Here is a 26,718-nt window from a genome sequence, read left to right on the forward strand (position 1 = left end):
CATTTTACATTTACCTAAATAAAGAAAAAGAAAGAAAAATAACAGATTTTATTCAGACCTCTACCTCTTCCTGCTCTAATTCTAGAACCCTAGACTGCCACTTCCCTACCTGGAACTACTGATCATCTCTACTTTTTGAATCTTCCTGTCTTTTAAGGCCTAGCTTAGTGCCACCTACTCCATGACTTTGTGATCTTTCCAACTGAAAACCATCGTTTCTTCCTTAAATTTTCCTCTAGTATTTTTTTTTTGTCTCTCCATTAATTTCTCCTGCTATACCTATTTGTAAATGTGCCACACTGTTATAGTGAAGTGGGAGGTTCTCTGAAGGATAGTCCTTTGCCCTTAGGTATATGCAGAGAAATGGGATTCCTCTTTACTGGAGAAAGAAAAAGAAAGGGAAGGTGGGGCTAAATGTTTGATTTAGAATGTTAGGTATAGCAGTATTCACCATTGTATGCCCAAAATTAAGTACTGGAGCAATAATAATATAATACCTAGCATTTATATAGCACTTACTTTGTGACAGCTACTTTTCTAAGTGCCTTACAGTTATTTCATTTGATACCTTGGGAGGTAGGTGTTATCATTATCATCATTTAACAAATGAGGAAACTGAGGCAAAGAGAGGTTTAGTGATTTGCACAGAATCACACAGCTAGTAAATGTCTGAGGATGAATTTGAACTTGGACCTTCCTGACAACAGAACCAGCACTCTGCTTCCAATGAGCAAAAACAAAGTTTATATCAGTTTGTGGTTAGTGTCAATCATAGAATCATAAACAGTGATACTCTGGAAAGAGTACTGGACTTGAAATAATTAGGACATCTAAGTTCTAGTCCTAACTCATTAATTAATGAGCATCAATATTAATTTGGCTAAGTCAGTTCCCTTCTTTGGTCTTACTTGTTTGCTTTGTAAGATAATGGGGCTGGATCTAAAGTCCATTCTAGTGTGGCAGGTGCAGGGTTTTAGAGTAAGACCTGAAGGATATTATATGAGTTTGAATAAAATCTGTCATTTTTCTTTTTCCTTATTCAGGTAAATGTAAAATTAATGAAATCATACATATTCCATGAAGTAAAAACACTTTTATTGTTGTCTGCTGGTGGACCCTTTAAATCTGCATAGGAACAAATATACTAGAGGATAAAGTTGAAAATATAATTAGGTGATATAAGAGAAGGGCGTATTGGATTCAGAACATTCTCACTGAAACTCAAAATATGAAAACCATTCAGCCATTTCACACACCAAGAAAAACACTAAATCCCAATTTTGCTAGCAACATTTCCCATAGAATCCCCTATCAAATTCTTGGAGAATTCTAGTCTTCCATAGAACAAGGTAAGCAAAACCCTTGATTATGCAGCTATGGTTGGAGGACACAGAGCACGTTGTTACGCTAGTAAATTGAGAATGGCGGCATCTTCCCCTCTTCAGCATTGTTTGAGGAAGATATCAGGAAAGCAGAGCTAGGGACCAGATCTGCTGAGAGTGCCCTCCGTGGGCTACAATGAGCAGCTGTTGTTGCTGGCCCCAGGACTCATTAGCTTGTATCCCTGAACAAGCTGGACAGGGCCTGATCCCAGTGGTGGAGGCAGATACTCCGTGACTCAGGCTTGCCCTGGCTGGGTTGCTTGAATAAATCTCCAGCAGAATCATGTGTCTTGGGGAATGAGTGTTGAGAAATTTCCCAATTCTGGCTTAGGGGGTAAAGTTGTTTCCAGGATTCAGAATGGACACAAAAGTTTATCCAAGTGTTATGGAGGTTACTCCAGGCTTCTGGGAAAAGCTCCCTAATGGCAGAAACAAGGTTTTTCATCTTCTGCACTGTTATTAGAAATATCTCTAGAGATCAGTTTCTGTGTTTAGTGTGGGGTTAAGGAGGAAGACAGTGTCTTCCATTTTTTATTTACTTAAGTGGAAAGGTATGTAGCCAGGGCTAAGTGTGAATCATGGAATTAGAACTAGACGATACCTAACAGACCATCTAGTCCCCTTATTTTATAGATGAGGAAACTGTTGTGAACTTTCCTGAGACTTTACCAGCAGTGTCAGAGTTAGAATTTGAACCCAAAGAATTAGTTTCTCTGCCTCCAGAGATAGTGCTCTTTCCATTGTACTTGTGAGGGAGGGCTCTAAATCTTGAAGCTCCTAATGTTGGACTTGTTGTTTCCTAAATGTTAATTATCGCCTGGAAACTGCTTGATGGAGAATGATGACAGACATTTTCCCCTAGATTCTTAGAGACTAATGTGGAAGCAAATAAAGAAGAGAGGAACTGTGTAGTAAAGCTCACTGAATTTGACATTTATCTTCATTAAGTATCCCAGAAAAAGATCAGCACTCCAGATGACCTCTCATAAGTTTCAGTGTCGGAGGGGAAATTGTGTCTCTACCCCTGTGATGATGATGAGGATGATGAGGCTAAAATCCAGAGAGAGGAAATGTCTTGTCCAAGGTCATACATTGGCTTAGGTTTAGAACCCAGGTTTCCTGATTCCCAGGGCAGTGCTTTTTCCATTACACCATTACATTGAGGAAGTGGAGAGCATTCACTGAGCACACTGAATTTATTCTGAGAAGCAAAAGAGCTGCAAAACTCAGTTTCAGCTCTTTAGAAGTTTATAATGTAGCTGGAAAGAGGTGTCATAATAGTAACAATGAAAGAAGTATATTTTGATAGCCTTATGATATGTGGTGGAAAGAGCATGAGACTAGGAGTGAGGACTCATAGATTTACTCCCTTCTTGAATAGCACCTTGGATGTAGCATCCTGGTCAGCGATGGGGTAGCTAGGTGGTACACTAGATAAAATGCAGGGCCTGCAGTCAGGGAAGACCAGAGTTCAAATCCGGCTTCAGATACTTACTAGCTTTGTGACCTTGAGCAAGTCACTTAATTCTCAGTTTCCTCATATGTCAAATGGGCTGGAGGAGGAAATGACAAGCTATCTTTGCCAAGAAAACCCCAAATGGAGTCACGATGTCAGATATGACTGAAATGACTAAACTACAAACAAAGCATCCTGGTTATTCCCTCAGAAAGTTACCCATTTAAAGATACTGAATGGGTCCACATCCACTCATAATTCACATAGCTCATTAGCTCTAACCAGTTTTTTAAAATACTTAATTTCATCATATTTTTTCAATTAAGAAACATTTATTTTCTCTCCTCTAATGACCCACTTATCTCCACTGAACAAACAGCAACAACAAAAGAGGACAACAAAGACTTCAGAGCAAATGCTTATGATCAAAAGAAGCAAATTCTTCTATTGTCCATGTCCAGAAATTTATGTCTCATTCTGTATCACCTTTTTTAAATGAGTGACATTGCACTGGTCAGAGTTCCAAAGCCAATTGAAGTTATTTTTCTTTACAATGTTATCATGTGTAAATATGACATGTCTACAAACATATATGCAAACACAGAGACACGTGTGTGTGTGTATGTCATTCTCCTGGTTCTGCTCATTCTATCAGTCATAGAGAGCTTCTCAATTTTCTCTGAAACTATTTCATGATTTCTTATGGTCCAATAATATTTGATAACATTTATATGCCATAAATGTTTAGCCATTCCTTAGAAGGTGGCCACCCCCTTAGTTTCCAGCTTCCAATACTGTGAAAAGTACTATTATAAATATTTGTGTACCTATGAGTCCTTTCCCTCTTATCTGGATGTCTCTGAGCTATAGGACTACTAATAGTATCATTGGATCAAAGGGTCTGAAGGCTTAGTGATTTTTCAGGGGTGTGGAGGGGGATAGTTTCAAATTGTTTTCCAGAATAACTGGATCAGTTCATTGCTCTACAAAAAGTACATAAGTATGCCTGTTTCCTGCAGCCCCTCCAACATTTATCATGTGCCTATTTTGCCCAATTTGCCAATCCGATTAATTGATGGATAGAAGAACTTCATTAATTTTTAGTGATTTCTCCCACTAATTTTATTAGTTATCCAGATGATGCAAGTAGTTAAAAGCAAAGACATTTAATGAAATAGCATAGTAAGCAAAGTGATAATGGGACATTATACAAGTCTCTAAGCGTTTTCTGAGCTATAAAAACCAGGAATTTGGATTAGATAACAATGGCTAGCATGATATAGTGTTTTAAGGTTTGTAAAGCACTTTACGTATTTTATCCTAGTGGATATTCACAACTATATGAGATAGAAGTTGTCACTATTATTTTCATTATTATTCTCATTTTACACATGAGGAAATGGAGGGACCCTTGTCCAGGTTCACATAAGTGTCTGAGGTAGGATTTTAACTCAGCTTTCTGATTTCACGGCTAGCACTTTATCCACTTTACCACCTAGAAAATCGCTAAAGGGCTCTTCCAAGTCTAATATTTTTGTGTGTGTGTGCCAGAGTGAGTGACTGCTAAAGACCCATCTGTGTGATGCAGAAATATTTTATTGTGCTTTTGGTTCAGAAAGCTGAATAAATCCTTGCCCACATTTTAAAAACTGAGAGCCCTTGGTTAGCCAGTGACCACACCTTTAGCACATCCCTGCCTGAGAAGGCCAGTGTGAAAACTCTCACCAACACCAGTTCAGCCAATCTCAGTCAGGGGTCAGAAGTGTTCCAAACCTGGTGAGGCCTGGCTGCCCTGGGGGAGACTAAATGGAGAAACTAATTTCCTACAATGAGCTAATTGATTTGTTCTGATAAAAATCTGACAGCTGCCATAGGAAAGTTAGTTACTGTTCTTGGATCTGGCAAAAGCACAGACTTTTTTGGTTCCACCCTTCCAGGGATTGTTGCTGGATTGTACTTTTTGATTCCTCAGCTCCTGTGAGCATATTACTACCACACTTAAATAGTGTGACCACCACATAGTCTCATCCTATGCAATTCTTGTTCATGTCTTAGTGATGTTGATTGAGGAAGATGGGTTAGATAGCCAGCCCGTGGGGGGACCTCTCTCATGGGAAGCTCTGAAACGTTTACAGATATTCATAATTTCTTTGGGGGAGCTGAGTCCTTCGACCGGGGCGTGATGTTAAATAGTAGTAAAACCCAACCTCCTGTCACTCAGACTTGTCCTAATGGAAAAGGAAATAGTATCTTTGGAGACTGATTGCTAGCATCTCATCCAAATTAGTTATTGCTGTTTTAAGAGGCTGTGTGCTATAGTGAAAAGAGCACTGAATTTAGAAATAAGTTGGTTTTAAATACCTGCTCTGTGAATATTAGGCAATCACTTAATTTTTCTGGCCTTCATTTTTCCCATCTGTTAAATGGGAATAGGGCTTATGCAGTCATGCTTATATGCTTGACATGAGGATAGTGCTTTGTTAATGTGCCATGTAAATCTGAGTTATTAATAATGAATAATTATGACTAATTATAATTGTTATTTTGAGTAAGTCACTTTAGCTCATTGGACCTCATTTTTCTCATGTATTTTTTCAGATGTAGAAGTATTGGATTAGAGCAATGGGTCTTAACTATTTTTGTCATTTAAAAAATCTCTTCAGAATGATGTTTTTAAGTGCATAAAATGAAATATGCAGAATAACAAAGGAAACCAAAGGTTGGTGAAAATAAAGATGTAATGTTTTTTTCTCTCTCCAAATTCATGGACTCCTTGAAATCTACCTAAGAATTCCTGTTTTAAAGTATTCCTTTCAGCTCTGCCTTTCTGTGGGATATGGGATGGAGCAAAAAATAAATATTAAAATCCTAGCCACAAGGAATTTAAAACCTAGTTGCTTAGAGTGTATTTGTTTATTGAAGTAAATTGGATATGTTGAATCTGGGGAGGAGGTATATCCAGAGTTAGAGAACCAGACAGCATTAAAATATTAATTATGTAGTGTAAACAAATGTGTTAGAATAGAGAGAAGGGAGGAATCAGTATATTGGAGTTGTTAAGGAATATTTCAGAGAGGAGTCAGGACTTGAACCTGGACCTTGAAAGGCGCATATAATTTAGATAGATGGGGAATCAGCATGGTAAAGGAACAGAGGCAGAAATTAGCAATATGCATTTGTGAATGAGTGAGAGGGATCTTAAGGACAAGATTAGTGTGAATAGAATAATGGAAAATATTGTTGAATAAATTAAATGGGACTAGGTTATGGATAGTCATAAATATGGCATTGAGGAGTTTGGACTTCATGAAGTAAGTAGACAATTTAGATCTTATAGTAGCAAAGAAGTTCTAGAATGTTCAAATTGGAAGGGATTTTCGAGATCATTTAGGCCTCCCTAGTCATTTAAAGTGAATAATAACTCTAATTTATTGGCTCCCTAAACTATTTACATGCTCAACAGATGGCCCATAATACTGTTTTGTTGATGTGTTTACATGGACTTCTTGCAATAAAAGAATTTTATTGAATAATCAAAAACAAATCCCTAAATCTCCCTCCCAGCAGAATCGCCTCCCAAGAGTAAGCCAATCTGGTTTGAGTTTCACCTTGCTTTTTCTTTTTATTCCTGGCCTGTGGTGGAGGGACTAATAAACAATAAAAGACCAAATATTAGCAGGAAAATATCAGAAAGGGAAGGTGTCTAAAGCATAAGCCACAGGCTTTGAAACTGTGACAATCCAGAGAGACCATAGGAAAGTGAGCTTATTTAGGAGCTCTGTAAGTAACAAATAATCACTGTCTGTACAAAATATCCCATTTGTTATCTCTTCTAGAGAAGAATTCGAAAAGGCTGGAAGAATGCTTTTCTACAGTTTTTCAGAAAAAATTATTATTTTATAAAATTAGTTATGAATTCTTAACCTAATCACACCTATATGAAAGATATGACCTTTGGTTCTTTTTTTGTTAAAAAGAAAATAACATGACCTTTCCTATTTAAATAGTGTGTGTGTGTGTGTGTGTGTGTGTGTGTGTGTGTGTGTGTGTGTGATGAGTATNNTGTGTGTGTGTGTGTGTGTGTGTGTGTGTGTGTGTGTGTGTGTGTGTACACATTGAGAATTTTTTGTAATATATAACATTAGAAATTGGCCTAAATCAATATTTTCATTAAGTTCAATTGAATAATAATTTCTCCTCCCAATAGTTTTTCAAATTCTTGACTGTTGTATTAGTTTGTCTTGCTTATCCATTCTCCACTGAGAGAGGTATCCTGGAACAGTTTTAGAATCAGAAAAATTGGACTCGGATCCTGCTTCAGATGTTGATTGCTTATGTGATCTTGGGCATACAAGTCACGTAACTTGCTTAGGCTTCAGTTTTCTAACTTGTAAAGTGAGAGGATTAGACTAGGTAGGCTCTGTGAGGCTCCTTCCAGCTTTAGATCTAAGATCTTTTTAGCTAGTACCAAATAGGTTTTTTTAAACCCTAACCTTCTGTCTTAGTATTAATTCTAAGACAGAAGAGTGGCAATTGTAGTTAAGTGGCTTACCCAGGGTCACAAAGCCAAGAAGTATCTGAGGTCAGATTTGAATCTAGGTCCTCTACCTAGCTGCTTCTAGTACCAAATAGTTTTGACAATTGTTGCTTTATAATATAATTTGGGATCTGGTGATGAGAGATCCATTTCATTATTTCCTTAGAAATTTTTGACCTTTTGTTCCTTCATATAATATTTCTCATTTTATCTAGGTCTATAAAGTGTCCCTTTGGTAGTTTGACATAACACTTAATCTAAAGATCATTTTAGGTAGTCTTAGTTCTTTTATTATTTTGGCACATACCAACTATAAACATTGAATATTTCTCCAATCATTTTCTTATTTTTTATAAACATTGCTTTATAATTGTAATTATATAATTCTTGAAAGAAGTATGTCAAAGAAAATAAGCAAGGAAAATTATCTGAAGAGCCTGCAAGGAAGTCCAGCTTGTGTCAGTTAATTAGAGAGTAGAAAAATGTTACAAAATGGGAGGAAACTCTCAATATTTCACGTTATGCAAAATAGATATAATCTTTTACAGAGGGTAGAGATATAACCTCTGAGGCTGAAAAATCTTGTTCTTCAAGGACTAATGGTGTGGAGTCAAGAGTAACTCTAAGACAAAAGTCATTCATTAATAACCAATAAAAGACAAATAGCAGTAATTGGTGACTCCCTGCTAAGAGGTACCAAGGCAACTCTTGTGTTGACAATAGTGAGAGATCACCAGTCTTCTTTTCAAACCTTGGAATTCTCACCACACTGCCCATTATTTCCTAACACTTAAAATTAATTATCCCACCCAGAGTGGAATGGACTGGTTGTTCCAGGATAAAGTAGCATCCTTTTCACTAGAAGCAAAGGCTAAATGACTACTCCCTGGATGTGTTAAGGGGTTCTTATTCAGAGAACTCCATGATCTTTGAGGTCCCTTGTCACTCTGAGATTCTGTGATTCCAAGCAAAAGTCAGATACATCCTCTTGCCCAAGTTAACTTCTTGGAATCTAAGAGATCTCTTGAGGTCAGTCAACTTTTGAAGTGTTTCAAACTCAGGTTGTAAAAGGAGGATGGGTAGGTTGGAGAAAAGAAGACAAGTGTTCCTCTATTGTATTTTCCATTCTTCAATGAATCTGTGTTCTCATCATAGGGGTCTATTACACTTGACAGTGCAAATTACAGCCCACATCTTTTCTATCCATCCATCACCTAGTGGCACATCCTTTCTTGATCCTTCCTTATAAGGCCTTTCTTTCAATTTTTTGGCTTTTTATTGGTTCCAGTACAACATGTGGACTGTTTGTTAGTCCTAGTTTTTGCTTTTTGGCTAGATCAATTCCATTTTTGACCATTCAATTTTCTTGTTGATATTAGAGGATAAAGAAATTTTAAAACTGGAAGGGTCCTCAGAGACCTTATTGTCTAGCCCACGCCTGAACCAGAATTCCCTCCCATGATAGTAGTCATTTAGCCTTTGCTTCAAGATCTTTAGTGAAAGAGGACAGATTGGTTTCTCAAGGCAGCCTTATTACAAAGTTTTTCTTTATACCAGGGCTCAATTCCTCTTTATAATGACTTCAATCAATTGAATCAGTGGATCAAAAATGAAAATATAGAGACAATTATATTTTTAAATTGTGATAATGAAATTGGTATTGATATATTCTCATGTACCAATAATTATGTGGAACAGGTGTTTATAAAGGAAAATATATATTCTTGAAAAATTAGATAACCAACAAACTAAAGAGAAAATTTTGTCAATTAAAAGTCATAATAGAATTGGAAATGAAAAATAATTAAACTAACAAAACCAAGAACCATTTTTGGGAAAAGATTACTAGAATTGATAAACCAATAGCTAATTTGATTTTTCAAAGAGAACAATACCAAATTGACACAATTAAAAATAAAAAGGGTAAATTCACAACCAAATGGAGGGTGTGCATTTTGAAATACACTAACGCTGGGAGACTACCTCTCCCAGAATCCTCTACCCTAACTTCCTCAGACACCTCCCACAAAACAAAACTTAAATGAAATAGATAACCTGATCTCAGAAAGTTGGGAAAAAACCACAAATTTACTTTCATAGGAAAGAAGTCTCCAGGTCCAGATAGTTTTACAAGTAAATCCTACCAAACATTTAAAGAACAAATAATCCCTCGCTGCTGCATTGTCAGTCAGTGTTCATTGATGACTATGATGACAGTTGCACACTAATCATAGGAGCCTCCTGTCTAGCCTGAGGAAAAGGGTTTTGGAAACTGAGCTCTTTGGTGCATTAGAAATACATATGGTTTAAGGTTTACCCTACTGAATCTAAAGAATGCCTTTCCCTAACAGATAATGTTTAAAAGAGGGACCACAAGTAATTAGACAAAATCTTACTTGTTTTGTACTATTTTCCCTTGGTTTCTATAAATTGAATTGTGCTTTAAAATACAAGAATGAAAATTATCAAAAACAATTTGGATTTATGTAGTTCTCCTCTCTTCCTTCTAGGGGCATAATTTTTATATTCACAGAGCCAGTTGAAGACAGAGAAACTATTATGCTTGTCCAGACCAATGACCTATCTTACTGTTCTGTCTCTGAATTATTAATGAGACACCAAAGGATAAAGGAGATTGTGGATGTCTTCCCAACTGTCAGTTGCAAAATAAGCATGTACTTTAGATATAATCAAATATCCCTAGTTTCTCTTAAGAACTTATTGATTGACTTATGCACTGCTGGTGGTGAATTGGTCCAACCATTTTGGATAGCAAAGTGAACTTATGTGAGGAAAGTAGCTAACCTTGGACATTAAAATTCTACTGTTAGGTGTATACTCTAAATAGGTCAATAACAAGGAAGGAAGGAAGGAAGGAAGGAGGGAGGGAGGGAAAGAAATTAGCTAGCTCACTCTTACCCACCCCTATCTCAGCTGAGACACTAGTGTCATTTAAATGGAAAAAATTGAAAACATTCCCTGAGAGCCCCTTCTTGTCCCCTCTTCCTTATATCATTCAAATTCTTTCTGCCAGTATTTCTTCCTTCACCCCAATTTCTCACAAAAAAGTGACTCTATTCCAAGCAGAAGCAAACCCCTCTACCCACACAGTTGACCCTTTTCCATCTAATTTCCCCTATCAGATTGTTCCCTCTGACATTCCCCACTCTCTCACTTAACTTCAATCTCTCCCTTTATATAGGGCTGCTGCTCTGATGCCTACAAACATGTCCATATTTCCCCCATCCTCAGAAAACCCTCATTTGATCCTTCTGCTAATTATTGTCCTATATCTCTTCTGTTGTTTGTGGCTAAACTCCTTGAGGATATCAGTAATAAGTACTTCAACTTTCTCTCTTCTCACTTCCACTTCCTCTCCTCTCACTTCTCAACTCTACAATCTTGCTTTCAATTTCATCCTTTCACTGAAACTGCTCTCTCCAAAGTTACCAATGATCAATTGACAAATCTAATAGCCCTTTTCTCAGTTCTCATCCTTCACCTTTCTGAAGTTTTTGACATTGTTGATTTCTTTCTTATTCATATTCTCCTCTAAGTTTTTGAGACCTTTCTCCTACTTCTGCCTATACGAATGCTTCTCAGTCTCCACTGGACCTACATCTCTCGTATATGCCCTCTTTTTTCCTCCAGTTCTACTCCCATCCCTCATCATCTCACTGTGGACTACTGCAATAGCCTTTTGGTTGATCCACCTACTCCTCTTCTCTCTTCCACTCCAATCAACTGCCAATATGATTTTCCCAAAGCATAGATTTGACCATCTCATCCCCTACTCAGAAAATTCTAGTGATTCACTGTGATCTACATGATCAAAACCCAAATCCTCTGGTTGGTGTACAGATCCCTTCACAACCTGATCTCTGACTTCCTTCAAGTCTCAGCTAAAATTTCACCTTCTACAAGTATTCTTTCCCTAATTATCTTAATTCTAGTGCCTTCCTTCTCCTGACTATTTCCTATCTATCCTGAATATAGTTTGTATATATTTATGTATTCTCTCTCCCATTAGATTGTAAGCTTGTAATTGTAATTTGTAATTGTAAATTGTAAATTGTAAGATTGTAATCTTTCAGGAAGGGATGTTTAATGACCGACTTAAGTATTTCATCTTGTGCAGGTATAAGTATCCTATTTTGTTCAAATATTGTACTTAAACTACCAGGATACTAAACTGCAGTTATCAATCAATCAGTAAGATAAACCGTCTACTATGTGTGTGTCAGTATGCTAAGTGTTAGGGATACAAAAAAGAGGCAAAAGATGCTCCCTGCTCACAGTCTAATGGGACAGACAACAAGCAACCAAATATGTACAAGCTACATATAAGACAAATTGTAGTTTTAATAATTTTGAGTCATGTTTGACTCTTCATGACCCTTTGGGGTTTTCATGGCAGATATACTGGAGTATTTTGCCATTTTCTTCTCCAGATTATTTTATAGAAAAGGAAACTAAGGCAAACAGGTTGTGATTTACAAAGCTATTAAGTGTTTAAGGTTGGATTTTAACTCAAGAAGCTGAGTCTTCCTGACTCCAGGCACAGCATTCTATCCACTTCACCCTATAGGATGTAATTCCCCCATATAAGATAAATAGAGAATTACTAACAAAAGGAATGCATTGAAATTAAGAGGGGTTGGGAAAGCCTTCCTGTAGAAGATGAGATTTTAGTTGAGGCTTGAAGGAAGCCAGGGAATCCAGAAGATAGAGAAGAGGAGAAAGAGTATTCCAAGCATGGGGGACAGCCAGAGAAAATGCCTACATCAAAGAGATGGAATGTCTTGTTTGTGGAAAGAAAAGGAGACCAGTGTGACCTAATTGAAGACTATATGGCAAGGAATGAGGTGTAAGAAGCCTGGAAAGATTGGAAAGGAGGAATAAGTTGATCTTGAAAATGATCATTTGCCACTAGAATTTATTGACTGGGGGTAGGGGGAATGATGTGGTTGCACTGTGCTTTAAGAAAATCACTTTAGGAGCTAAATGGAGGGTTGGCAGGCAGATCAGGCAGTTGGCTATTATAATAGTTCAAATGTGAGATGATGAGATCCTGAACTATGATGGAAATAATATCAGAGGAGAGAAGGGGGCATATTTGAGAGATGTTGCAAAGGTGAAATTGACAGGCATCAGAAGTGGATTGAATATATGGGGTGAGAGATAGTAAAGAATTGAGGATACCCTCTAAGATGTGAGCCTTGGGAGGTCCCTTAGCAGTAATAGTGAGGTTTAAGCAGTGGGGAGGGATTAGGGGGAAAGATAATGAGTTCAGTTTTGGCTATGCTGATTTTGAGATATCTACTAGACATCAAGTATGGAATGTCTGAAAGGCAGTTGGAAATTTGAGAATAAAGGCCAGGAGAAAGGTTAGGTCAGGATTATTAGATTTGAGAATCATCAGCATAGATATGATCATTAAATCCATGAGAACTGATGAGATCATCAAGTGAAGTACTTTAGAAGGAACTAATAAAAGAGCCCTCTGGGAGGGTTAGAGGGCATGATCTGGATGAAGAGCTAGCAAAGGAGACTGAGAAGGAGCTTGAGCTGCCTGATAGTGAGGAGGAAAACCAAGAGAAAGTGGTATCCCTGAAAACTAGGGAGAAGAGAGTGTGAAGGAGAAGAGGGTGATCAATAATGCCAGAGGCTACAGGGAGGTAAAGAAGAATAAACATTGAAAAAAGGCCTTTGACAAGAAGAGATCATTGTTAACTTTGGAGAGAGTGGGCTCAGTGGAATGAGGTTGATGTGAGTAACCAAATTGTAAGGGGTTAAAAAGAGTTCATCATGCTTAACCTAGAACCTCTTCCCTCCTGCAGCTTTCAGATAAAGAAAAGAGAAATCAAGTTTGTAAGCTAGAGTGATCTTCAGCTGGTCTCTGATTGGCTTGGAATATATTCTCTATTTGCATGTATTGGAGCTGGCTTTTCTGGCAGATCCCATTTCCTATTGTTCATGGACTTCTGGCTAACTTTTTGTGAAGTTCTAGGGTTGGTAAAAATAATTTATTATAGTTTCTCATTGTATTTCTTCATCATTATTTTTTTTTCTGATGCTATTTTTAGTTAGGTAAGAACTAGGCTACTTAAGTCCATTCCCAATTTAACTTGAGCCCCTGTGTTTTTAGTTGCCTCAACTCACTCTGGGATTTAGCATTCCTGACACTTATTTTTACAAGACTTTCATATTTATCTTCTTGTCTGGCTTTGCTTCCATATTCCATGTATTTACTTTTAAAATCTAAGTTGATTGGTGAGTTCCCTTGTATACCCCTATCAGTCTTTTCAGACAAATTCCATTTCTTCTCCTTATTAGAATCATTTCCCTTTGTGACTTCAGGTTATCATTCTTGAACATCTCTTATCTTCCTGGGCAGATTTCTCCTGAAGCATTTTGCTCCATGATATCCTAACTGTTTTTACTCTGAGCCTTTTGATTGCATAATAGACAATAATGACTTTTGCCTATCCTTTGCAGAAATACAAACATTCTCCCAACTTTTGGGACATGAATCCACTATTTGACAAAAACTGTTGGGAAATTTGGAAAACAATATAGGAGAGATTAGGTTTAGATCAACATCTCACACCCTACACCAAGATAAATTCAGAATAGGTGAATGACCTGAATATAAAGAGGGAAACTATAAATAAGTTAAGTGAACACAAAATAGTATACCTGTCAGATCTCTGGGAAAGGAAAGATTTTAAAACCAAGCAAGAGTTAGAGAAAATTACAAAATGTAAATTAAATGGTTTTGATTATATTAAGCTAAAAAGCTTTTGTACAAACAAAAACAATGTAGTCAGAATCATAAGGGAAACAACAAATTGGGAAAAAATCTTTATAACAAAAAACTCTGACAGGGGTCTAATTACTCAAATATACAAGGAGTTAAATGAATTGTATAAAAAATCAAGCCATTCCCCAATTGAAAAATGGGCAAGAGACATGAATAGGCAATTCTCAAGTAAAGAAATCAAAAGTATCAATAAGCACATGAGAAAGTGTTCTAAATCTCTAATAATTAGAGAAATGCAAATCAAAACAACTCTGAGGTATCACCTAGCAGATTGGCTAAAATCTGAGTAATCACCTAGCAGATTGGCTAAAATGAAAGAAGGGGAGAGTAATGAATGCTGGAGGGGATGTGGCAAAATTAGGACATTAATGCATTGCTGGTGGAGTTGTGAAATGATACAACCATTCTGGCTGACAATTTGGAACTATGCTCAAAGGGCTATAAAAGAATGCCTGTCCTTTGATCAAGCCATACCACTGTTGGGTTTGTACCCCAAAGAGATCATAGATAAAGAGACATGTATGAAAATATTTATAGCTGCGCTTTTTGTAGTGGCAAAGAATTGGAAAATGAGGGCATGCCCTTCAATTGGGGAATGGCTGAACAAACTGTGGTATATGCTGGTGATGGAATACTATTGTGCTAAAAGGAATAATAAACAGGAGGAGTTCCAGGTGAACTGGAAAGACCTCCAGGAACTGATGCAGAGCGAAAGGAGCAGAGCCAGAAGAACATTGTACACAGAGACTGATATACTATGGTAAAATCGAATGTAATGGACCTCTGTACCAGCAGCAATGCAATGACACAGGACAATTCTGAGAGATTTATGGAAAAGAACACTACCCACATTCAGAGGAAGATCTGCAGGAGAGGAAACATAGAAGATAAACAATTGCTTGAATGCATGGGCTGAGGCGGACATGATTGGGGATGTGGAATCGAAACTACCACACCAATGCAACTAACAACAATATGGAAATAGGTCCTGAACAAGGACACATGTTACAACCAGTGGAAATGTGCGTAGGCCATGGGTGGAGGGAGAGCGGGGTGGGGGTGGGGGGGGTGAAGGGGAAAGTATGGGCATAAAGTATGTAAACAGATTAAAAATGAATATTAATAAATGTTTAAAAATTAAAAAAAAAAGAAATACATTCTATGCTAAAATGCAAGCTGTCACAAAATTTATCCTGCTCTCTAGATCTAATGAGATTCTCAGCTTTTTTTTTTTAACTATTTGATGGTTACAATTCTTATGGCAAGCACCTACTTAAGACTTTTACAGTTCTCCTCTACTTTCTTTCCTTTTTCCTTCTAACCTCTTATTTGTTTCATCAATTTGTTTTACTTGTCTATATTTACTTTGTCTTGCCAATTGTCTACTCCCCATACTATGAGTCCTTCTTTTTTCTTAATCCTACTCCATTTCCTTCAACCTTCTTTCATTGAAGCCACAAGTATAATTCAGAAGACTTAATCATATAACTTGGCTTCAAATTTGAACAAAACTGCTTATTTCCTGTGTGAGCTTGGGCAAATTGTTATATCTCACTCAAATTCATTTTCTTTATCTGTAAAATGAAAGCATTGGCCTAGATGATTTCTAAGCTTTATTCCAGCTCTGAAAACTAAATCTTGTAAAACTCAGGTTTTTTTCTGTGAGTTCTTCCCCTCCTCCGCCAATAATCTTATATGTCTCCTCAAAGAAACATAAGTTATAGAAATCATGTTAACATTTCCGCATTCATTTATATCTATAGTTTTCACATAGTTATCTGAAAAATGTTCACCTTTAAGCAGCATTACAGAGCCTCAGGACAGTGTTTGTTGGTTACTCCAGCTTATACACTTTGGCTAGTAGTTCCACAATTTCACCCTTCTGTAACTTATAAACAGTGTGGTATGTGTCATCTGGTCTAGTGATTTATCTACATCTGGTTTGTCAATTATGTCTGGGACATGCCACAGATTTACCAGTATTGGATTGCCTAATTGATTTATTGAGGGATTCAACCTTTATGCTGCTTATTCAAAAAACTATTTGGGAGGGAGAATCTCCCTATTATATGCCTTAGTAAAACCCAATGCAAAGAACTGTTTTGATCTCTTTCCTTTTTAAAAAATTAATTCCCTTTCTGTTCCTCACTTATTTAGTGATTCCACTGATTGCTTAGGTGAGTATGTACATTTTACCTATTTAAAGATCTTTCCATTTTTTACTTTGAAGTCCCCTCTAAAGGAGACTTTTTCTGTCTTTTTTTTTTTTTTTTTTTTTTTTTTGGCTTACCTGATTTCTAGTTTGTAACTTACTTGCCTCATTCTATTGACTTCCTTGTTCTAGTTTACAATAATAAGTTTTTATTATTATTAGTTAGCAACAAGTTTGTAATTACAAGTCATTGTATTTAAACAGTGCTCTAAGTTTTACTGTGTGCTTTCCTTGGAATTTGTTGAAGGTAGACAAATATTTTCATTTCGAAGATGAGGAACCTTAAGCTTATAGGCTGAATGATGTGCTTATGGTCACATGGGTAGAAACCAGCATTTATTTATATACCCACCCCTATAATAAACAATTAGGGCTTCAAATGCAAAGAATTCCTGTTCTTAAGGAGATTACATTCTAATGAGGGAGACAAGTATATTTGTAAGTATATACAGAATAAATATGAAGAGAATTTTAAAAAAATACAAAGTAGCTTGGGAGGGTTGTTCCTAGAAGTTGGAATGAGGAAAACTTTAATCTAGAAGGTAATGTTTCAGTTATGTCTTGAGGAAGAGCAGGATTCAATGAAGTAGAGGTGAGGAAGGTGTGTATTTCAAGAGTGCAACTGGTCATTTCAAAGATACAAAGGTAGGAGATATCTCATGTGTTAGAAGGAAGGTCAATTTGGCTGTATAGGTGAATGTGGAAGGGGAAAAATGTCTAGTGAGGTTGAACAGATAGGTCAGCGTCAAGTTATAAAGAGTTCTTAAAGAGGAGTTTATATTTTATTTTCGAGTCAGTAGTGAACCACTGGAAAGTACTAAGTAAATATGGTCAAATCACTAAAATTAAGGAAAATCACTATAGCAGCAGTGTAAAAGATGGAATAGAGAGGCAAGAAACTTGAGGCAAAGAGATGGTACTAATAGTCTAAGTGAAAGGAACAGAATCCAACATGAAACATATTATAGAAATAGAAACTGTAAGTTATTACAGCTAGTTAGAAATGCAGGGTGAGGAAGAGAGGGGAGTTGGAGGTGATATCAAGAATATAAACCAAGATGATACCCTATTTCAAACTATGTTACAAAATGGTAATCATCAGAACAATCTGATATTGACTGGTTGATCAGTAGAGGAGATTATACAATATACTGAAGTAAATGACTAAAATAATTGAACGTTTATCAAAAACCCGCAAATCTAAACTTTGGGGGCAACAAATTGTTATTTGACAAAAGCTTCTGGGAAAAACTGGAAAGCTGTCTGGCAGAAACTAGGCATATACCGATATCACCCTGTATACAAAGAAAGGTGAAAATGGGTACATGATTTAGATATAAGTAAATTAGGTGAGATTGGAAGAAATTATATGTCACATCTATGGATAGGAGATGAGTTCATGGACAAACAAGATAAGAGGATAACAGGAGGTAAAACTGATAATTTTGGTGGTTATTGTTCAGTGGTTTTTGGTCATGACCAACTCTGAAACCCTGTTTAGGATTTTCTTGGCAGAGATATGGAAGTGATTTGCCATTTCCTTCTCCAGTGTATCCTCATTTTACAGATGAGAAATAGGTTAAGTGACTTGCTCAGTGTCATAAATCTGGTAAGTGTCTGAGACCTGATTTGAATTCAAGAAGATGAATCTTCCTGACTTCAGGCTCTGTCTACTGGACCACCTGGCTGCCCTTACTTTTGATTACATAAAAAGTGAAAGCAGAAAACTGGGGGGAAATGTTTATAGCAAATTTCCCTAAAAGGACTCATTTCTCAAATATATAAGGAGCTGAGCCAAATTTATAAAAGTAAGAACCAATTAATAAATGGTCAAAGAATATGAAAAGGCAGTTTTCAGAAGAAATAAAGCTATCAATGGTCATTAAAAAAACCTTTAAATCACTTTTGATTGGAGAAATGCAAGTTAAAAAAACTCTGAGCTATAATCTCATCACACTTATCAGATTGGTTAAGATTGCAGAAAAAGAAAATGACATGCTAGAGAGGATGTAGAAAAGCAGGGGCACTAATACACTGATGGCTGAATTGGGAGCTGGTCCAAGCATTCTGTTTGGACTTATTGGATCTATGCCCAAAGGTCAATAAAACTATAAACAATACCACTATTAGTTCTATATCCCCAAAAGATCAAATAAAAAGGAATAGTACCTATATATAAAAATATTCGTAGTAGCTTTGTGAGCAAAGAATTATAAATTGAGGGGATACCCATCAAATAGGGAATAGTTGAACAAGTTGTGGTCTATGATTGCAATGAAATACTATTGTACTGTTATAAATGACGAAGGGGTGATTTTGAAAAACCCAGGAAGACATATAAAACTCATTAAAAAAATGAAATTAGTAGAACCAGAACATTTTAAAAAATAGCAGTAAAACAGTTGTGAGAGACTTACACTGACCAATACAATTGACTCATAATGAAAAATACTATTCATCTCCAAAAAGAGAACTGATGAGCTTTGAGCACAGATTGAATCATATTTATTCACATTCTTTATTTTTTTTTTTGCTTTTTTTTCAAACATGACTAATGTGGAAATGTACTTTGCCTGATTTCATATGTATAATGGGTATCAGATTGCTTATTTCTCAATGGGTGGGGGAAGGACTGACAGTAGAAAGAGAATTTGAAATTCAAAATTAACAAATGAATGCAAAAAAAAAAAGAATATGAACCTGGGAAATTGGAACAGAAATAGTGAAGTTTAAAAGGGGGTGGGTTTTGGAGGAAAGATAATGAGGTCTGTTTAGGAATTATTGAGTTTGAATTCTTTCTAGGATATCCAGTCTAAAATGCCCAATAGGCAATTGGCAATGTAGAAATTGAAAATCAGGAGAGATGTGGATTCCTAGATTTGTGAATTGTCTGCATAGAGATAATATTTAAATCCACATAGCTGATGAGATCACCAAGAAAGAAGAAAAAGAGAACCTTGGAGAATTGCCACAAGTAGGGAAAGGTATGATATGGATGATAAGACAGCAAAGGAGACTGAAAAGGAATGATTAGAAGGAGAAACATCAGGAGAGATTAGTTCCCCCAAAAGCCCAGAAAAAAGAGAAAATGTAAGAACAAAAATTCTGATTTGGATTAGATTGTTCTAAGGAATTTTTTAAAATGACTTTTTAAAAAGACTTTTCCCCACCCTTTCCCTCCTGGTTGTATACCTCTCAGGTTTTAATAAGTCTCTGGCCATCTTTCACATTTTTAACTTTGTAAATTATTACATTTCCCCCCCAAATTATTCCCTTTAGGATTTCCTTCTACTCCAGATTGTTTTAATTGGATTATGTTGTGCTGATCATTATCAGGTGGTTCCTTCACAGTTTAGTCCAATTCCACAAATACTTTTTGAGTTCTTGTTAAGAGTATGCTAACCCTGTGGTGTAGGTACTATTGGTCATGCAAAAGAAATGTGTAACAAATAACATAGACTCTGTCCTCAAGAGCTTACAAACTTTTTAGTAAGAGTTATAATATTGAAATAATTGAAGGACAATAAAAGCATTTAATAAAATGTGAAGTAGACTACAATTGCTAAAGAAGAGAAAACAGGAAAGTGCATTGAGTAGTCAGGAAAGGGGAGATTAATTTTGGCTGCAGCTATTGAGCTTTTTTTTTTTTTTTTTTTTTTTTCCCCTGGAGAAATAGGGCTTTTGAGAGTCTTTTAAAGACTATTAGGATTCAAATAGCCAAAATCCAAGAGTTAGCAGAAGAACATTGCAGGTGGAATCAGAACAGCATGAGGAGGGTAGTGTGTTAGTTTTGGCTCTTTCTATCTCTTGTCTGGACAATTTTGCTGGTCTCCTAATTGGTCTCTGTGTCTTTAGTTTCTCCCCTTCTCCAATCTATGATCCACCTAGTTGCCAAAGTGATATTCCTCAAGTATGAGCTTGATTTTGTCACTCCTCTACTCAAGAAACTCTAAATCAGTGATGGGCAACCTTTTGAGCTTGGTGTGTCAAAATTTGCTAAAAAACCAAGCTTAACTCAGGTGGTGTGTCACTTGAGAAAAAACAAACATAATTTCATGATATTTATAGTTTAAATTAAAAAATGTATAATTGTAATATACAACTGTTTAATAAACCAAAATAGATAAATTAATATAATTAATATAGTTAGAATTGTCATCTATAGTGCACAAAGTATCTATACTACACTATAGCAAATGTGTTTCATCCTCGGCATGTGTCATCGAAAATGTCTACATGTGTCAGCACGTGTCATAGGTTTACCATCACCGCTCTAAATACTACCATTTGTTTCTAGGATCAAATATAAGTTTCTCTTTTGTTGTTGGTTTTTTTTTAAAGCCCTTTATCCATTTCTAGCCAAACTTTCCAAACTTCTCAAACATTATTTTCCTTCATGACCTCTATATTCTTCTCAGACTGGATCATATTCCATAGATTCAACCTTCCAGTTCCTGTCTCCATGACTTTGCACAAGCTTTGGATGCTTTCTCTTCTCTCTTCTCCACCACTTGGATTTGCTAGTAGCCTCCTTCAAAACTCAAGTTTTAAAACTGTTTTCTACATTGGCCTCCCCCATCTCCCCTATCCCTAGCAACTACTTTGTATATATTTGATATATACTTATATGTGTACATGTTTTCTCCTTTAGTAAAATATAAGTTTCTGGAGGACAGAAATTTTTCATGTGTGTGGTTGTATTCCCAGAGCCCAACACAGTGGTTGGCACATAGTAGATACTTAATAAATTCTTGCTGATTGACTAAGAGAGTATGTTGAAGTAGTATAATAGAAGAGATAAGTAGGTTTTTGAGCTAGGTAAGGATGGAGGTGATTCAGGAACATTAAATTGGCAGCATGTGTAGAGTAGTTAGTAATGAGGAGTGCCTAGAGGCAAAGAAGAGCATTTGCTGCTGAGTATTTTAATTTATTATGAAAGCATTTCTATGCTCTAGTTTGGCCTATCTGCTTCTTTTTTTTCATGTATTCATTTTTTAAAATTAATTTCTTTAGAATATTTTTCTATGGTTATATAATTCATGTTTTTTCCCTCCTTTCTTCCCTCCCCTCTCCCTGAGCTGACAAGCAGTTCCACTGGGTTATACATGTTCAAAACTTATTTCCATATTATTAATATTTGCAATAATATGATCATTTCAAGTCAAAATCTCCAATCATATACCCATTGAATCATGTGATCAGTCATATGCTTTTCTTCTGCATTTCTCCTCCCACAGTTCTTTCTCATAAATCCCTCAGAATTGTCCTGGATCATTGCATTGCTTCTAGGAGAGAAGTCCATTACATTTAACTGTGCCACAGTGTATCAGTTTCTGTGTATAATGTTCTCCTGGTTCTGCTCCTTTCACTCTGCATCAGTTCCAGGAGGTCATTCCAGTTCATGTAGAATTCCTTCAGCTCATCATTCCTTCAGCACAATAGTATTCCATCACCATCAGATACCACAATTTGTTCAGCCATTCCCCAATTGATGGCCATCCCCTCATTTTCCAATTTTTTGCCACCACTAAGAGCGTGACTATAAATATTTTTATACATGTATTTTTCCCTATTGTTTCTTTGGGATACAAACCCAGCAGTGGTATTCTGCTACTTCTTTTTAAAATTTTAATATTTTTATCAATTATATGTAAAAACAATTTTTAACCTTTATTTCTTACAATTTTGAGTTTCATTTTCTCTCCCATACTCCTTCCTTCCCTCCTCATTGAGAAGGCAAACAATTCGATAAAGGTAATACATGTGCAATCAGACAGAACATATTTTCATTTCAGTCATGTTGTGAAACACAAAAAAAACAAGAAAAATAAAGTTTTAAAAAATGTTTTAATCTGTATTCAAATTCTATCAGTTCTTTCACTAGAAGCAAATAGCATTTTTTCTTCATAGGTCCTTCAGAATTGATTTGGATCATCATATTGTTGAGAATAGTTAAATCATTCACAGTTGATCATATAGTATTGCTGTGACTGTACTATGTTCCCTGCTTCTACTCACTTCACTTTGTATCAGTTCATGTAAGTAATCCTTGTAACAAGTGGATCTGGGAAATGTATAAAACTACATTTCCCTTGATCCAACATGGTCCAACTGGCTTCCGTTTCCGACGTCTTGACGCAGGGGAGCCCTTAAATCTCGTGGGTTAGGAGGGAGTGGTCTCTCTTCTTTGGCGAGTAGGGCTTGGCTAGGAGGCAGTATGGAGGCGGCAGTTTTGAATGCTTACAAGCGCGTGGTCTAATGATTTTATCTATCAACATGGCTTTAATTAAAATACTAATTTATATTATTATACCAGCCTTAATTATTTTTCATATTAACATCCTCCTCATCATTTTTTATAGCACAGTAGTGTTCCATCACAATCATATATGCTATTTCTTACACTTATTTTTTCATGCATTTTGGAGGAGTTGACTTCTGTTGCAGAACCAAAAAATGTTAAAATCTACAAGGGATCTCAGAGATTCTGTAGTCCAACAAAGAAATCAACTGAGCCTGGCAGAAGTTAAATGATTTGTCTGTGATCACATCATAAGTTAGCAGAACTAGAATATGAACCCCATTCACCTGAATCTAAAGCCAGTGCAATTCCTTCTAGATTTTGATGTCTTGGTCTTTAATGAGAGTATTCCAGAACTTTTTTTATTTTAGCTGCCTTCTTGAAGAGACTCTACTTGTACTTCATCCTTAACTAGTCAACTTAGGTACTGATTAAAACTCTGAAGTTCTGCCTATTTCTTGAGAAATATTTTAGAGTACCCTATCTAGGAGATCTGACATTTGGGTTTCTTTCCTGTCAACCTACGTTTGACTTACAGAATCTATCTGGGCTCTAAATCTCTGATTTTATGATCTAGCTTGCTTCAAGTGTTGGGTTAGAGCAGTGGTTTCCAAACTTTTTTGGCCTACCACCTCCTTTCCAGAAAAAAATATTACTTAGCCCCACGGAAATTAATTTTTTTTATTCTAATAGCAATTAATAGGAAAGATAAATGCACCTGTGGCCATCACCGCCTCCCTGGATCGCTGCAGCACCCACCAGGGGGCGGTAGCGCACACTTTGGGAATCACTGGGCTAGAGGCATGGAAGCCAGTTCTCTGAGATGTTCTTTTTTTTAAAATACTGTTTTATTTTATTTTTAGTTCTAAATTCTCTCCCTCCCTCCCTCTTCCTTCTCTCCCACCCACTGAGAAGGCAAGAAAAATAAAAACTATTACAAATATGTATATAGTTATACAAAACAAATTCCTGCATTAGTCATGCCCAAAAAACTAAAAAAGAAAAGAAAGAATGAATGAAGGAAAGAAGGAAAGGAAGGAAGTAAAGGATAGAAAAGGATAGATTCGGATAGATTCATTGATCTGTAGGGAGTCCATTATTATTAATTTAAAGCCCTTACCTTCCATTGGCTCCAAGGCAGAAGAGTGGTAAGGGCTAGGCAATGTTAATTAAGTGGCTTGCCCAGGGTCACACAGCTAGGAAGTGTCTGAGGCCAGATTTGAACCTAGGACCTCCCATCTCTAGACCTAGCTCTTAATCCACTGAGCTACCCAGCTGACCCCTGAGCCCATTATTTTTTAATGTTTTAATATGAGTCCTGTGAAATCATGATTGGCCATTTTGTTGATCAGAGTTCCTCAGTCTTCCAAAGCTTTACAATATTGTTGTTGTGTTGCCTTTCCAATTCTTTTTACTTTGTATTATATCAGTTCTTATAAGTCTTCCCAGGTTTTCCCAAAACCATTCCTTTCGTCATTACTTATAGGAGAAAAACATTCCATCACATACCACACATTCCCCAATTGATGAACATCCCCTCAGTTTCCAATTCTTTGCCATCACAAAAAGAGCTGCTATAAGTAATTCTACATGTGGATACTTTTCTTCTTTTTTTGATCCTCTGAGATATTCTTATGAAGCATTAGTGCCAGTGGTAGAGAAGCCAGAATGAAAAGACCAGTGAGAAACATTACTATATCCTCATGACTGTCCAGCCCTCTTTATTCCTGTCAGCTTCTACATTGTCTGTATTCTCATCAACTCTCTCAGTACCTCCCTCAGTCATGAGACTGGCTGATTTGAGTGGAATTCTTTTTGTCTTTCTTGAAAATGACTTTTAAATTATTTTTTAAATTATTGCCCAATTCTGACATTTCTTCATATTGGTGTCTGGGATGGTTTGGGCAGCGGTTCTAAATTTCATTCCTTTCCCCAAATTACTTTATTCAATTTGCATAAATTTTAGTGGCAAGATAGACCTTGTGTCTAGGAATCTTAAATAGACTTTATATTAGGGCAGAGGATACAAGACTAGGAACTGTTCATGTTTCTACAATTTTCCCATACTCTGTTTTTCTTTTAAGTGCTTGGAGAAAAACATTTGGGGCGCCTTCTGCTTTCAGAGAGAAGGGGGAAAAGTCTGCTTACAGTGAGCCAGTTTATTACTAAGTTATTTAACTCTAGGGGTTCCAGGTTGATATACTATTTGGCCTCTCCTCCTTCTCCTTTCTATATGTGCCCATCCCTGGGACCCTGGCCAGGGTAGAGGCTTAGGTGAATCCTCCCACCTGGGCCCTATCACTCTCCTTTCTCTCAATCAATCATTCAACACATGTTGATTGAGTTTCCACAACATTCCAGGCACTGAAAGGGATACAAAGAAGTATAAGATAGCTAGGAGCTTACAGTCTAGCTGAAGAGATAGAAGACATACACATGTCAGAAGATAACTAACAATACAATATTTGATAAGTGCTAAATGAGTAGAGCAGACACACATGTTCAGTAGAGAGAGAGCTGTTTGGGGAAGGTTTCCCTGAAAAGGTGGGATTAGAGTTGGACCTTGAAGGAAAGGTTGAGTTCAGATAAGGAAGGGGGAAGGGGAGTAGGACATTCCTATAGAAGGCAGGAAAGTATAATACTTTTTTGGAAGGCTGTTAATACAGCTTGCTGAAACAGAGGAGTGAGAATAGTGAATGATTAGAGTAAAAAGGCTGACAGCAGCCATTATGGAGGGCCTTAAATGTCAAGGAGTTTAAACTACATCTTCCTTCAAAACTCAGATCAAGTACCACCTTATTATGAAGCCTTTCCTGATTCTCCTATCAACTATTAGTCTCCCCCACCAAATAAACTTTTATTTCATTTGTATTTATTCTGGGTACATTAATGTATGTCCCCATATTTGCTCCCCAATAGAATGTAAGTTCCTTGAGAGCAAGGTCTATGTTATTTTTGTCTCTGTATCTTTTGTACATTGTTAATTAATATTATTAGTAATATTCGATTGATAAATATTCATTCATATTAATAATCGAGATTGACCTTTTAGCTATTGGAGGACCATTTGGGAAACTGATATGATAAAAATAATAGTTTAGAAAGATTACTAAAGGAAACTGTATGGAACGAATTTTAGGTAGAGAAGGTAAAGGTAGAGAGACCAATTGAAAGATTGCAGTTGTCTAAATCAGTGATAGGCAAACTAGGCAGGCCAGATCCAGGCCTAATTTGCCCATTACTGCCTTAAGCAATTCCCTAATCATTACATCTGGATGTGGGGGCATAGTGATTAGGGAATCACTTAAGGCAGTGATAGGCAAACTAGGCCTGGATCTGGCCCACTGGGAATAGTTTGCCCATCACTGGTCTAAGTTGTAAGAGTACTATTCCATCTGGCTAAGTCCACAGTGGTGAGGGAATGGAGTAGGAGAAGAATACAGGAAGGAACAAAATAAGGAAGGTTATAGATTTAGAGCTGGAAGGGACTTTAGAGGGCTATCTAGTTCAAATTCCCTGGACAAACCTCTAATTCATCATTTTTTTAGATGAGGAAATTGAGAGCTAGAAAGGTTAAATAATTTGCCCAAGTAAAAGTCAGAGGAAAAATATGAACTTAAGTTCTGACTATAGAGCCAGTGAGTGCCCTTCCTCTTATACCATGCTGCCTCCTAGTTTCCTACTGGCATATATTCTCTTTTTGTACACATTTCTTCAGACTGCTCCCTAATCATAAGTTATGAAAACTAATCCTGCTGTCAAATTCTAGATTGAATTATATTTATTAAACACCTACTACGTGCCCAGAATTGTCACAGTCTTTGTGAGAGATGTTAGAGAAGTATAAGCTAGATCCTCTGCTCTAAATAATACTAATACACATGAAATAACTAATGACTGTAAGAAGAAAATGTATTATTAGGGGCTAAGTTATCTTGTTTAGCTCTTTAGAGGAAAGAATTGTCATTACTTAATAGTGTAGGTTGTAACCTCAGGGTGTATGAGAA

At 36.5% G+C, this 26,718-nt stretch overlaps 1 protein-coding gene across 1 annotated transcript in view; it reads left to right on the forward strand.

Moving 5' to 3' along the window:
• NTN1 (netrin 1) overlaps window positions 1–26,718 on the forward strand; it is a 402,384-nt gene that overhangs the window by 172,382 nt on the left and 203,284 nt on the right. The gene's annotated exons all lie outside the window — the stretch shown is intronic.

The sequence above is a fragment of the Gracilinanus agilis genome, chromosome 4 (genome assembly GCF_016433145.1).
Source record: "Gracilinanus agilis isolate LMUSP501 chromosome 4, AgileGrace, whole genome shotgun sequence".
In the NCBI taxonomy this organism is placed as follows: domain Eukaryota; kingdom Metazoa; phylum Chordata; class Mammalia; order Didelphimorphia; family Didelphidae; genus Gracilinanus; species Gracilinanus agilis.